The sequence below is a fragment of the Lissotriton helveticus genome, chromosome 2_2 (genome assembly GCF_964261635.1).
Source record: "Lissotriton helveticus chromosome 2_2, aLisHel1.1, whole genome shotgun sequence".
Classification (NCBI taxonomy): domain Eukaryota; kingdom Metazoa; phylum Chordata; class Amphibia; order Caudata; family Salamandridae; genus Lissotriton; species Lissotriton helveticus.
This window is the reverse complement of record NC_136060.1, coordinates 102399489-102414491: the sequence shown is the minus strand read 5'-3', so window position 1 is coordinate 102414491 and position 15003 is coordinate 102399489. Positions and strand designations below refer to the sequence as shown.

General features: G+C 48.8%; 1 protein-coding gene across 1 annotated transcript in view; it reads right to left on the bottom strand.

Moving 5' to 3' along the window:
- Positions 1–14708, bottom strand: part of LOC144821635 (rho GTPase-activating protein 7-like) — a 680189-nt gene extending 665481 nt beyond the window's left edge. Inside the window, exon 1 of the mRNA XM_078678870.1 lies at positions 14309–14708. The gene's annotated coding sequence lies outside the window, so the exon portion shown is untranslated. The remainder of the gene's footprint in view (positions 1–14308) is intronic.
- Positions 14709–15003: the final 295 nt, after the last annotated feature.

The following is a 15003-nucleotide window of genomic DNA, read 5'->3' as shown; positions in this document are numbered from 1 at the left end:
CAACCAACTCCTCCATCACATTACAGCAACAGACATTCTCCTTAATGGCAACCCATAGAACAGGATGCCCAGTTGCATCTCTTCAAAGGGAGGCATGTGGTCCCACTGATGCTGAATCCAGCAAAGGTTGGTCTGAGCCCCACCACCAGCTGCAAAAGCGGAGTCCGCCCAAAGCTTAGGGCCAATTAGCAGAGATACGCATGACCGCTGCCAGTTTTTCCAGAGCTGCCCAGGATTGGGAGACGTCACAGAGTGTGCTCAACAGCCTCAGTTCTGGCATTGTGTAGATGCCCGTGGAGGGTGGGCAGTACCCTCTGAATTCACTCCATTATGTTGGTTGCTAAGATCATCTCCCTCCTGTACACTGTGGCAATTCCGGTTCCTCTATTTCCCAGTTTGAGACTTTCCTATTACCGGTCCAACTATTCGGCTATCAGTCCATTCACGATGTGCATCTGCCCTGTGCAAATCCCAATAAGACTGCTTGACCCAAAAAGTGGGATGTACTGGAACGCTCTCTGCCAAAGGGGTTGTTTGACAACAGCAGGTGGGTCTCATGGATATATGGCGGACATGTCATCCGGTAGCATGAGCTTACACCTTTTTCTCCTTCGCTCACCAGACATATGCCAGATTTGACTTCTTCCTAACTTCCCTGCATGTGCACAGCAACTATTCAAGTTTACGTAAACATGGCCGTGCTCTCTGACCACGCACCTATATGGATCACCTTTACGATCCCCTCATTGCTAGCACCTCCAATACCAGCCTGTAAATGACAAGCTGCTCACCCATGAGTCTACCCGCAAAGATTTAACTGCAGCACTTTCACACTATCTTCAACTCAACGACACTCCGGAAATTCTAATACGTCTCGTGTAGGAGACTGTGAAAGACATACTTCCAGGCCATTTCCAAGCCATCTCAGCTCACCTCAATAAAGCTTGAAGAGGTAAGAAAGCAGATCTAGAAGGAAGAGTGCATGCCTTAGAAGTGGAACACCAACACATGGGTGCTCACATGCTCAGGCGAGAGCTAACCCTCCTTCAAAAACTCAAAGCCCTGACCTGACCTCTGGTCACTCCCCACACCACACGGCTCCTCCTGGTTGCCCGTGACTGCCCCACTGCTGCTGCTGCTGAGAGTCCGCCGCTGGTTCGCCGCTGGTGTGCCCCTGGTACCTGTTTCTTTTCATTGTATTGTTTCTCTGTTTTTTCCCCATGTTATTTGTTTTATTTGTTCACCTGATTGCCGTTCCTCTGCACCCTTGCCCTCTGTGACCCCCCGCTCTCCACTTCCCGCCACTGCTCCCCTGTGGCCCGCCCCATTTTTTCCTTCTGTGCCCCGTGCCCTCGCCCATTGGCCGTCCCGCTCCCGCCTCCCAGCTGCTCCTCCCTCCCACTTCGCCTCTTAAGGAGGGCGCCGTGCGGAAGCGCAGCGGACGCGCGCAGCGGACGCGCGCAGTGGGCGCGCTGAAGGCGCGCCAAAGGCAAGCCCATCTGCGCCCGCCGCGCCTGGACCGCGCCCAGCACCAGAACCCCTGGACCCCGCACCCCCCGCAACACCAGACTGCACTACGACTCCAGGACCCTCCACGCACTCAACACCGGACAAGACCACCCCTGCTACCAGGCCACCCCGAAGCGCACCCAAGGGCCCTTCGCCTGCCGGAACTGCAAATACACCAGCATCCAGCCCTACAAACCATCAGCCAGCGAACTCTACCACCTCCGCTGCATCCTCATCAACACCCGCTCCGCTCGCAAGCACGCCATTGAACTCTGGGACCTCCTAGACTCCACCGCTCCCGGCGTCGCCCTCCTGATGGAGACCTGGCTGAACGACACCTCAGCACCAGACATCGCCATAGCCATCCCACAGGGCTACAAGATCTCCCGCATAGACCGCACCAACGGAGTTGGAGGGGGAATTGCAATCATCCACAAGGACACCCTCAGAGTCTCAACCAACACCGACGACACCCTCACCACCGCCGAGCACATGCACTTCCAGATCCACACCGACCCCAACACCACCCTCAGAGAGACCCTCGTCTACTGACCACCCGGACCAAGACCATGGTTCTGCGACACCATCGCCGACCTCGTCAGCACCCACGCCCTCGCCTCCTCAGACTACATCCTCCTCGGGGACCTGAACTTCCACCTCGAGAACAACAACGACGCCAACTCCACCGCCCTGGTCGACAACCTCGCCAACCTCGGACTTAAACAACTCGTAACAACACCCACCCACGCCGCTGGACACACACTGGATCCCTTCTTCTCCACAAGCCCCCACGTCTCCTTCAACCACACCACCGAACATCACTGGACCGACCACAGATGCGTCCCCTTCACCTTCAGACAACCCACCACACACCACCGCACCCAAAAGCTACCACGCCGCTGCTGGGGCAAGGTCACCAAGGACCACTGACTACCATCCTCGCCCTGAGACCACCCGCCGACCCCACCGACCCAGACACCGCCGCGACCAACCTCAAACAATGGATCAACGACTGCGCCAACACCGTCGCCCCTCTCAAGACCTCTACTACTAACCACACCAACATGAAAGCCGCCTGGTTCACCGAAGACCTCCGGACCTCCAAGCGCACCTGTGGGAAGCTGGAGAAGAAATGGCTCCACGACCGAACACCAGACAGCCACACAGCCCACAAAAGCGCCACCCGCAGACACCACCAACTCATCAGGACCGCCAAGAGGACCGCCTTCAAGGACCGGTTAGACAACAACGCACACAACACCAAAGAGCACTTCAGCATCGTGAAAGAACTCTCCAACCCCAGCTCCAACACCAGCGACATCCCACCATCACAGGACCTGTGCGACTCCCTGGCCACCTTCTTCCATCGCAAGATTGCTGACATCCACGACAGCTTCAACTCCGACACCCCCACACCCACCACCGATGCGACCACACCCGCGACCCCCACCCGCACCAGCCGCCTGACCGCCTGGACCAACGTCAGCGACGAAGACACCATCAAAACCATGAACTCCATCCACTCTGGATCCCCATCCAACCCCTGCCCTCACCACGTCTTCAACAAAGCCAGCACAACCATCGCACCCCACCTCCGGAAAACAATCAACAAATCCTTTGAGACTGCAACCTTCCCGGCAAGCTGGAAGCACGCCGAGATCAACGCCCTTCTGAAGAAACACAAGGCAGACCCCAAGGACCTCAAGAACTTCCGGCCCATCTCCTTGCTCCCGTTCCCGGCAAAAGTGACAGAGAAGATTGTCAACAAACAGCTGACCCGTTACCTCGAAGACAACAACGTCCTGGACCCATCCCAATCGGGCTTCCGCAGCAACCACAGCACCGAGACCGCCCTCATCGCCGCCACCGACGACATCAGGATCCTGACAGACAAAGGAGAAACAGCGGCCCTCATCCTCCTGGACCTATCAGCCGCCTTTGACACGGTCTGCCACCGCACCCTATCAGCACGCCTCCACGACGCCGGAATTCAAGAGAAGGCCCTGGCCTGGACCACATCCTTCCTCTCCGGCAGAACCCAGAGCGTCCGCCTTTCTCCCTTCTGCTCAAGAACCACCGAGATCATCTGCGGCGTCCCACAGGGATCCTCCCTCAGCCCAACGCTGGTCAATATCTACATGGCTCCACTCGCCCACGTCGCACGACAACACAGCCTCAACATCATCTCTTACGCCGACGACACCCAGCTGATCATATCCCTCACCGAACACCCCATCACCGCCAAAGCCAACCTCCACAGAGGAATGAAGGCCGTCGCCGACTGGATGAAGGACAGCAGACTGAAGCTGAATTCAGACAAAACGGAGGTCCTCATCCACGGACCCACCACATCAGCATGGGACGACTCCTGGTGGGCCACATCGCTAGGCACACCCCCGGAACCCACCAACCACGCACGCAACCAGGGTTTCATCCTCGATTCCTCCCTCTCCATGACCAAGCAAGTCAACGCCATTTCCGCGTCCTGCTTCAACACCCTCCGACTGCTCCGCAGGATTTTCAAGTGGATCCCTCCCGACACGAGAAAACCGTCACCCAGGCCCTCATCACCAACAGACTCGACTACGGAAACGCCCTCTACTCAGGAACAACAGCCAAGCTCCTGAGATGGCTACAACGAATCCAGAACGCCTCAGCACGACTGATCCTTGACGTCCCCCGACGCAGCCACATCGCACCCCACCTGAGAGGCCTGCACTGGCTCCCAGTCAACAAGAGGATCACCTTCAAACTCCTCATCCACGCACACAAAGCGCTACACAACACCGGACCGTCATACCTCAACAACCGACTCAGCTTCCACACCCCCACCCGCAACCTCCGCTTTGCCACCCTCTCCCTGGCCACAGTTCCCCGTATCCGGAAAACCACCACCGGCGGCAGATCCTTTTCTTACCTCGCCGCCAAGACCTGGAACGATCTCCCTGCCAGCCTACGACAGACCCAAGACCTGCTGGCCTTCAGAAGACTTCTCAAGACCTGGCTCTTCGATCAGTAGCAGCACCCCCCACCCCCCCAGCGCCTTGAGACCCTCACGGGTATGTAGCGCGCTTTATAAATGCTTGATTGATTGATTGATATTAGCAAGGGAGAAAACGCACTGCTGTAGACCAAGCAAAATAGTACACTGGTGGCAATAAAGCGGGGAGACTCAAAGCATGCCAACTGCGAGCCAAGCCCAAAAATATAGAATCTCAGAGTTTTGGGTGGAAGGAGGTCCAGCCCTAACTTCTGATGAAGGGATCACTGAGGCTTTTACACAGTTCTTTGCAATGCTCCATTCTCCCAAAGTGGCCGACCCGGCTAAGATCATGGATTACCTTGGTGCTGTCAACTTCACTACAACACCACCCCAAGATGTTCCCTAACTCAACACTGACACAATAGCCGAGGAAGTTCTTGCAACAATAGTTAAGCTGCAACCAGGTAAAGCCCAAGGGGCCACTTGCTTCACTGCCACCTTTTACAGGACCATTGGCCCCCAGTTGGCCCCACTCATTGAAAGACTGCACAACTCTTTTGGAGATTCTTGCACACTTCCTGCCACCATGAGTGAGGCAGTTCTCACAATAATCCTAAACCCGGGAAGGACCAGACTCAGTGTTTGGCATACTGTCCCATCTTACTCCTTAATGTTGATGCAAAAATCTTGACCAGCAGCCAGACTTAATCCATATATGCAGGGCCTTATTGAGCCAGAGCAAACCGAGTTTATTCCAGAGTGGAATTGTAGCGACAACACCAAGAGTTTATTACACTTGAAGATAGAGTCTCAAGGGCCCCCAATCCTGCGCTATTGGTCTCCATTGACACAGAGACGGCATTTGACCGAGTCCATTGGCCGTTTCAGTACAGGGTAGTAGCCAAGATGGGTATGTGACAATCGCAGATGGTGGCCTCGAGATCCCGAACTTAACCAACGCTGCCCAACTCTGCTACATGGTTGATTGAGCCAGACCTCTTACAGAGAAGCATTGGTGGCTTTTGGACCAGGCAGTGGCTGGTATCGACATCTGGAAGATACCCTGGCTCTCCAGGAAATACAGACTGCCTGGGGTATACATCTCCCCTGTAGTACGAACCACCTTGGCAGCCTGGGATACTGTGTTTGTCAAGAAGGAACTCTCCTCGCCAGTATCTCCACTCACACCATGGCAACCCTGACTTCCCACCAGCTCAAATTGTAAAAGACTACTAGGCCTAGCAGGAGGTAGGCTGCAAGAGATTGGCTGACTTATTTGACCAAACAGGCCTACGGACCTTTGCCCAACTGCAAGATTCCTATGGCTTTTCAGCTCTGGAAGAATGGCGGTACACAGCAGTCTGACATTGGGTTAGACAACCCCAGGTCTACCCTCATGCTAGTCGTAAACTAACACTGTTTGAAAAATGGATGGTCACCCGTGCGAGTGACAAACTGCTTCTCTCTGATATCTATGGCTTTTTGACGAAAACTCCCAAACCTACCCAATGTTCAGACCTACCCACTACAATCCCGAAAAGGAAATGCCATCACGCTTGGCCTCTGTGCAGCAAAACAAGTGATCCTGACCCACTGGGGCACAGATAACACACTGACCCATGGAGAATGGCTACACAAACTGTGGGATCTACTGGGGTTGGGAAAAGCTCCAATACAGTCATAGAGTCCATCTTGCTGCAGTTTGACAAAACGTGGGCACCTTGTGTATGCTCCCTGGCGCAGGACTTCAGAGAACTTACTTGCACCTGCTACCTGCGGGTTCTTCAACTCACAGCATCTGAGTCCCCCCTCTCTAGTACGTGACTGCAAGGGAACTCCCTCCTACCTGCAGGTGACTCCCTCCTATTCTTATCCAGTGGTGGCTGCCACAAAAAAAGGGTAGTGAGGCGGGTGGAGGGAGCGCCTGATGGTGGGAGGGGGTGTTAGAAATAAAAATAAATATTTTAAACATACCTTTAGGCGCTTCCAGCCATCTACAGCGTCGCGCCACCTCTCCTCTCCCTCGGTCCCATCATCCCCTGGTGCAGACTCCTATCCAATCCCTGTGCTGCAGAGCAGCGTTGGGATCAGCCTGAGCGAGTTAGAAAGATGCCCTACTCAGGCCAGGGAGTCTATGGGGGTTTCTCCAGCCCGGCTGCCTTGAGCAAGTGTGGTTTGATTGGCACGAGACGACCGGCCAAACACACATGAGCACTTGGGGAATCGAGTGCATGCCATGTAGCACTCCTCCTCCCCCTACAATGCTCGGTCCCGCCCCTCCCAACGGCACTGGCTAAGAGCCAGGGAAATGCAAAATAAAATGATGCAAGAGCATCATTTTGTTGTGCATTTGCAGGCTCTGAGTCAGGCAGTGGGGCGACCCTCCTCTGCAATTGCGGAGGAGCCGCTGCTGCTCTTATCAAGAACTCGTCCACATTAGAGACATTTGCACGTTGTCCTTTACCTGCCCTCGTCCTCTCTCTTACGCTTCCCTCCAACCCCCCTTCCTCCCTTTTCTTCCTTCTGTCCCACTGGTTCTCTCCTGAGTTGATACCCCCCCAACATAGGTCTCCCCTTCACCTGCCTATTGGATGTAGGTGAGGTATATATTTGCTATAAAACTTTAATTAAAAAAGCTTGGAACTATAAAAACAAAGAATTGGATAGGTTGCTCGTCTGCCACGGGACAACTTGGGAGTTCCTATTACTATTAGTGGGGTGAAAAGCCAAACTCGAGCCCAGATCAATGCCAATCCAGGCATCCACTACATCCCTCACTGGTTCAGCGAGAGGGAGATCGAAAACTGAACGTAAGTGTGGACCCCCCAGTAGAGGGGCACTGCACAACTGTTTGATTCCTGTGGTAGCAGATCATGAAAATAAATATATGCTTTTCACTAAATATGTACAATGATGCTGCTGCAGCATTTTGTACTTGCAATCTGCACGTCTTCTTAGAGAAGTCCATGTAACCTTGAATGGAAATAGCTCCTCCAGTTAATTTCCGATGCTCTAAAATGAGTTAAGGTGCTCGGCAACATCAAAAATACGTCCCTGCCTTAGCGGGCCCACAGCATCAAAGCCAAGTCACTGGCAAATAATTTCAACAGCACCTCCCTCCCACAGAGCACCCTCACATGAACAATACGACAGCAAACTCATATTTGTGGTAAAGCACTGCTAACCGCATTGCAAACTCGCCTTCACGAAGCTCCAGCAACCTTGCCTCCAAAACAACCAAAAGATGCTAGCTAAAGCAAAACGCACCCCTAGACTTAATAGCTCTGTATTTACGTAAATGGAAACCAAGAATAATGGAACAAAAACCGTAATTTACAATTAAGGCATAAATATGTTTGGGTTTAGGAGTGAAAAAAGGCATTCCACGGACATGGTGCAGGTATTAGAAAAGTGGTAAGGTCAAGTGTGCAACTGGGTTGTGAAAAGTCCCCAAGCTCCTCCATATTCAGAATAAATAAAGAGTAAGATTTTCTGCACAATTGAAAATGATCTTTTTATGAAAAAGGAACGAAAAAATAAAAAGTGTTTCGTGTTTATAATTAACCTTCAACACGCAGAGTTTCTGTCAGGTGAAAATGCGTTGCATAGGTATATGCTCTGTAATCTGCGCCTTTTGTTGCGTTTAATATGTACGCCGTGAGTAAGTGTGTTTGCCGTTGCCATAGTGCATGCACACATGGATTTTTAATGAAAGATTAAACAAATATGAAGACAGAGCAACATAGTTCTGAACATCCATGCACACATAGTTCAACACACCTCTAGTCCCCCACCCACACAGAACAGAAAACAGGCATGCATGCGCACAGCTCGTGCACACAGCCTCTACCACACACACATAGACAACTAGAATGCTGTAACCCATAAACGCGAGATAAATACATTATGTTATTTTATATGGATTGCATGATCTCACGCTCTGCTCCTCTAAGACGATCTCAAATTGTTAGATGCCACCAGAGGGTAGAAAGGAACCTTGTGAATGGCTTGATCATCCTCAAACAGAATAAAAGGTAGTAGCCAACCTAAGGCATCTGGTTGGAGGAAGCAGGACAGAAAAAATTATTGTAGGAGTACCAATGGCTAATCAGTCATTGGCATCTCTTTAGAAAAATTGGTCTTTACCGGGTGACAAAATACTTTATTGTCCTAGCCAACTCAGTCACTGCCCTAGTTGAAATAATCACCTGTTTGCAACAGTGCAGTGCCCTCTGCAAACCTATCCTATCCTTTGCAAATAATACCCATGCTACACTGCTATTCAGTGCCTGTAAAAAAGAAAGGTGTCACGTGCTTCCCCAGTGCTCAAGAACTGTGCCACTGGAAGCGTATCGAGGGTACGTTGCCCATTCATCATCAAGGAATCTTTATTTCGGCATTTTGCCATAAAAGAATGCAGGTTAAAACATTATACAAGAATAATGATAAAATAATAAAAATAAACACAATACAATGTTAGTAAAATCATTCGTGGAGATGTGGCACAATTTCAATATGACAATCACATTAAAATGAGCACCGTGTTAATAAAATCATTCATGATAGAGCGGCACAGTTCATTAAGATAGACATAGTATTGTAAAATCATTCATGAAAAAAATGGTGCATGATTACAGTATATCAAATGAGCCTTAACACCCGTTAGCGGTTAATCGTCTGCGCTTAGTCCACATAGCTAGCAGAAACCGAGAGACTGCAAATACAATGTGCCTAGAGGTATCAGTTTTTAAAATTCTAAAAGCATATGTACACTGTACGAAACCCAGGTTTTTGCATAAAGTAACTAGCCAGTACTTCCTGGGTTTGCTGTATGCTGGGCAAAAGAAGAGTACATGTAGTTCCTCTTCTGAAATTCAGCTACACCCTGGACATGTTTTAATAGTAGAGGCTGTCCATTTGCTCGTGAAAGCTCTTAGGGGTAAAGTGCCATATCTCCATTGTAGATAGAGTTTCCTTGATGTAATGGGATAGATAACATCCAAAAAATCCTCAAAAGAGTAAAAAATCTTTGATTATTAAAAAAGAAGTCGTCAGGGTGCCGGCATGGGGAATAGACAGGGCAGCAGAGAGTTTTTTATCGACAAAAATCCTGGTAAGCGACTTGCGTGAGACCTCATGGCAGGTCCTTTCTGAGGCAGGCAATCCCAATCTTGGCCCATTCAAGACAGAGCAGCACATGCCTTGCTGTACTGTGCCATAAAGAGAAAGTTCATAAAGCCTTGTTATTCCATTGATAGTGCATAGAAGGAGGGGCTACAATGATATAAATGTCCTCTCATAATCCATCTATACAAATCTCCCACTTGTCTAAACCTAGAAGAACTTTTGTCTTCCTACCCTGCGCAAAGCTTAGCAGACATCTGCTGAAACAGTGACTTAAGAAAAAGATTGCTAAAAAATATTGTCACCAGCAAAGCAAAATAAGTATCTCCTGGGCAGAAAGTCCAGGCCACCCATCTTTGTAGGAACATCACTCTATCACATAAAAGAAAATTCTTCATGGCATGCCGCAACATCCTTGCTCATAAGAAACTCTTGGCCTCAGGAAAGTCACCAGTCCAAGTTGTGGCTACAGACTATGATTTATAACCCACTCCTTTGCAGGAATGGCCATGAAGTCCACAAATGATCATTACGTCCCCTAAATAGGAAGTTGGGCTGAGGCACACCAAACCCACATTGATTTGTCCAGAACACTGAAGAAACGTCTTAGAAACACCCCGTGTCTTAGAAATGGGCCATTTCATAGGAGAGGCCTGATGAAATTAAAAAAAGTGATGGTTGGGTTGCTTGAATTCATCTCAGCCACGACTAATTCCTTCCAGACCATTTTTTTGCTTCTTTTTTTTACCATTATGTGATCTCACACAGGAGCAAACCATATTAGATTCACTCTTTGCATTGCTTCAGTAGGGTCAGTCCAACTAAAACTTACAGATCATGTCTCATTTCAGAAGGAATACAAGCAACCCTGAACACAGTTTTTGCCTACTTGGGCCTTGTCAGTAGGGGGGAGTGGGGGGCAAGTAAGTCATATCAAGGCCTATCCCTCACACTTAAGACGTTGCTCCGAGAAAAACAGAAAAGTGACTGATGGATTGCTTAAATTAATTTCAGCCACTGGTAATTTTCCATGCCGCAATCCAGTCAACCATTTTATTGCCTGCCATGCCACCTCAGACAGGAACCAGCCATATACAAAGTAGCCTTTGTGCAGATCTATTCTACCACAGCAAATCTCATTTTAGTGGGAACACAAGATACCCCAGACCGATTTCTGCTAATTTAGACCTCATCAGTAGGATGCAGCTTAAGTTCTATGGCATAGTGGGCATGGGGCCCACATCTGGCACAGTCATTGCACTTAGAGCATCACACTGGGGATAGCAAAAAAAGTGACAGGTAGATACAAATATTTCATACACTGGCAATTAGTCATGGCTGCAATCCAATGCATCCTTTTTTGCCTGGAATATGCCCTCATGCAACAACCAATCTGAGTGATTAATTAAATCATTCCATAAATCACCTTGTTGTTTATTGCTATGGAGCCCCTAAGTGTGACAGGAAAACACATATATGGTTCCCATGCTCACTGTGCCAGAGGGATCAAGCTATACTTCACTGATGAGTCGTAAATAGGTCAAAACCAGACTGGTTATCTTAGTGGTCCCATTTGGAGAAGACTTTACCTGCAGTTTGAGCTGGATCGTCTTATTTGAGCAGGACCAAGGCTGATTTACATATGGCAGGGTTCTGTCTAGAGTGGCATAGTGGACGAAAAACAGTGGTCTGCAATGTGGCCTTGAGTGACTCCCAGTGGCTGACATTATGTAAACATTCCTTCCATTTCTTTGATGGTTGTTGCAGTCAACACCCTAAGTACAACAAGTATGCCCAGATATGGGTATCAGCGAGCTCAAGTTATATCTTATTCATTGGACCTAAGAAGGTCAAAACAGGTCTATGGTTGCTTATGATCCAGTCTGGATTGGACGTTACTTAGCATTTCGGTATGGACTGCATCCCACTGAAGCAGGATGAAGACTGGCTTCCATGAGGCAGGTCTTTAGAGAGAGATAGTGCATGCAAAATAAAAGTCTGGAATGCAGTGAGCGATCACTATTGCCAGACAGTAATTCAAGCATTCCTTCCATACCTTGATGTCCTAGGAAAACCCTGGTGTATCCGGTAGAAATAAACTAAAATCGGTAATAAACTGAAAGTGATAGACACTTGATGAAAAGCATCTGCATAGAAAAAAAACCCAAATCCGAAAGAAAGGGATAGCCAATGACACTTACTGAAAGTTGTACGAATAATGGGAAAAAAGCTACACTTAAAGTAATATTATGGTTCCAAAGAAAAAAAAACTCTAATATTCACCAGTTCCCTGCCGTACACTGTTTATGACATCACACGACCTCACATATAACTTCACTTATGACATCATCAAATTGTTCACTGATGACAGATCAAATTACATCATTTAAGACATCACTGAAGAGATTACATGCACTCCACCACAGGTTACTATCAATTAAAAACGCAGTTTAGCATGAAAAGCCTTGATTTTCTGAATGATGTTCAGTGGGGGGGGTGGTAGGCACGTGCAAATGGAGCAGCGGGGTTGGGGTGGATCCAGCAAAGATGTGCTGGAACAATTTCAACCATGCAAGATCTGTACAGTGGTTGTTGCCTTATGTTCTCCTCTTAGCACCACATGAGCTACTATTGGTTTGTTTTGTAACTTGTTTTTATAAATATCTAATGTTATGATGTTATGAAATAAAACATAGAGCAGGGAAGCCACCAGTGATATGCAAAGGAAGCAAGGAAGGAGCAGTTCCAAACTACCCCCTAGGGATACATATAACATCGTCTGGCCACAAAACACACCATGTCCGTTCTTTTCAGGTGGTGTTCCATTCATTTCAATGACGTGGGTCACAGCCACAATTTTAAACTTAGCAAGCAGAAAAAGTGATGGGTGCCCCAGGCCCGGCAATGTATTCATCCTCTGATGGTCTCGCTGACTGTTAGTCTACAATGTCATATATATATATGTTTAATGACTACTCCCTGGAGGTGGGTTAATTTTGAGATAAAGCTCCATTTATACCTTGTGTAGCTTTTGTACAATCTTTGCACTTTTTCCATGTGCGCCACACTGTAGAGTGGGTCACTAGTCTCAGTCAAATACATTTTTGAGCCTCACCAGTCCAGTCTGCCCACTCCTTTTGTGCTACCTGTGACAGTGAGATACTTGTGACTTATCTGACCACTCACAATGTCGAGGCACATGGTGTCATGTTTCACTCATGGCATCATGCTAGTCTTTTTAAAGAACTTGCCAATCAAAATCATAACTTCACCCCATACGTTCACTTCCACACAGCATAGGACAAGCTGTGGCATACCATAGGGCCAAGGGCCTGTTTATCGGCTAGAGCTAGTTAAATGGGGTGCTACGTGTAGGACTGCGCAGATGATGTGGATACGAGCCTGGGAGTTGGCTGAAAGGCACAGGCTTATGGTGGGGCACAGAGTGAGGAAGGTACAGTCGCACCCATGCAGCAGTCAACACCTCAGTTGATTCACTTTCAATTAGTTACGCCCACACCTCCGTTCCTATGCAGCTCTAATGCTGTGTGCGCCCTGGGTGCCCTGGGCTGATCTGTGCATGCAAGTGCCAAGTAGCTTCTCTACACTTGTAATTCTTTACTTAATATTGTATTAGAACATATCAGAACAAGCTGTCCAGTAAAACAGTACTAATCAACGGAGACTTGGACTGAAATATTATGAAGTAAAAATAAAAGGATGGTGCTGATGAGGGTCCGGCTGTTTGCTGATGGCACTGCCCTTCAACAGCACTGACCAAGAGCGATATCACAAGATCACCGGTGCTCAGGGGTGCCAGTCATCCACGGGGCATCCTTGTTGTACTTGACAAACGGAATTGAAAGCCGTGCACTCAACAACCGTCCGTCCCTCGACCAATCCCACGCTTTATTCATCCGTGACTGCTCCTCGCACACACATACCACCCGTGCCCGTTCGCTCCTGAAAAGTATGTTATCCTAAGAGTGACGTCACGGCGGACTCTGTCAGCGCCGCTTCTGTAGGGGCACTGACACGCAGACCATCTATGCACTTACACATCCGTGCACTCCACATCTGTTCGTCCCTCGACCAATCTCACGTTTCATTCATCTTTGCCCACCGCGTGCACACACATACCATCAATGCCCATCTAGTCATCCACTCAAGCGTAACCATACATCCCTACTGTTTATCCAGGAACTTCTCGTTTAACTACTCAATGTCATCGCTTTCGTTGCATCTCGACTTTACAAAAGTCAGTTATCCGAAGGTAAGCACATGAAATGCATGCCTAATTCTCACAATGGGCTCATATCACTACGCCTGGCTTTAATGAATGGAATGGACAGCACCAGTGCACCACACACCTCCAGGTGAGACTCTTGGAACCTGCCTCATCAGCTACACAATTGCCCCCAGGGGCCTTCGGCGCCACAACCCAAGAAATTGAATTGGCTCGCCCAGCCTGTGAAAAATAGTGATCAGGCGACAGTAGTTCTCCATTAGGTAATTAAAATGGAAATTCAACACAAGAAGCATCAGAGAAAGCAAATTGGCAAGTATACTCAAAACATTAAAATCGAGTGGTATTTTTGAGAAATCGGTGCAAAGAGAATAATTGTTTTAAATGCATTTGGGAAATTTTAAATTTCCACTTCTGGAAGACAGTTTTCTGTTATGTGTACATACCTTCACGGTACCTCTGGTCTGGTAGTTATCGACATTGAAAGCCAAAAGCACTTCAGCTCAGAGCCAAAAGTATTGAGTTATATCCAGTAAAAAAACGAGTCTTCCACTTCAAAAGCAGCCATTACCAAAACAAACAAACAAACAAGTGCCCTCGGCGGCAGCGTCTTAGTCCCCAATTCAAGAAGCAGATGGCGAGTTGAGAAATTCCCCCGGAAAGCGCCTGCCCACGGAAACGCCGGTCCGGTCGATGCAGCCGGTCTGAATGCTCACGTTTCCTCGCTGAGCTCATTTCTGAATCCCAGGCACTGTCGCCCAGTAGGCGATTCTAGGAAAACACCCCGTGCAGCTGTGGAGACGGGGCCTGGAAGAAGCAGAGGGCTGTCAGGCCGACCGCCCGCCCCCAGCCGTTCCTCCAGTCTGAGCCCGGCATGATGCTGAGCGAACGGGCCCCCTCAACAACTGGATTGCCTGGAAAGTATTTCCTGCCTTGGTGCACCGTGTGTAAAAGAGAAATATGGCATGATGGAAAAAAGTAAACGTGTAAAATATGATGGAAAAAGGAAACCCCGTGTAAATTGGAAGCTTCAGGAGCTTTTATTCTGTGCCTGACGTGGTTTACAAGACGTTCGTTGAAATTACAAGAGATTAGCACCCAACCACACTTTGAACGATCGTTTAGGGTTGTAAACTCGCTA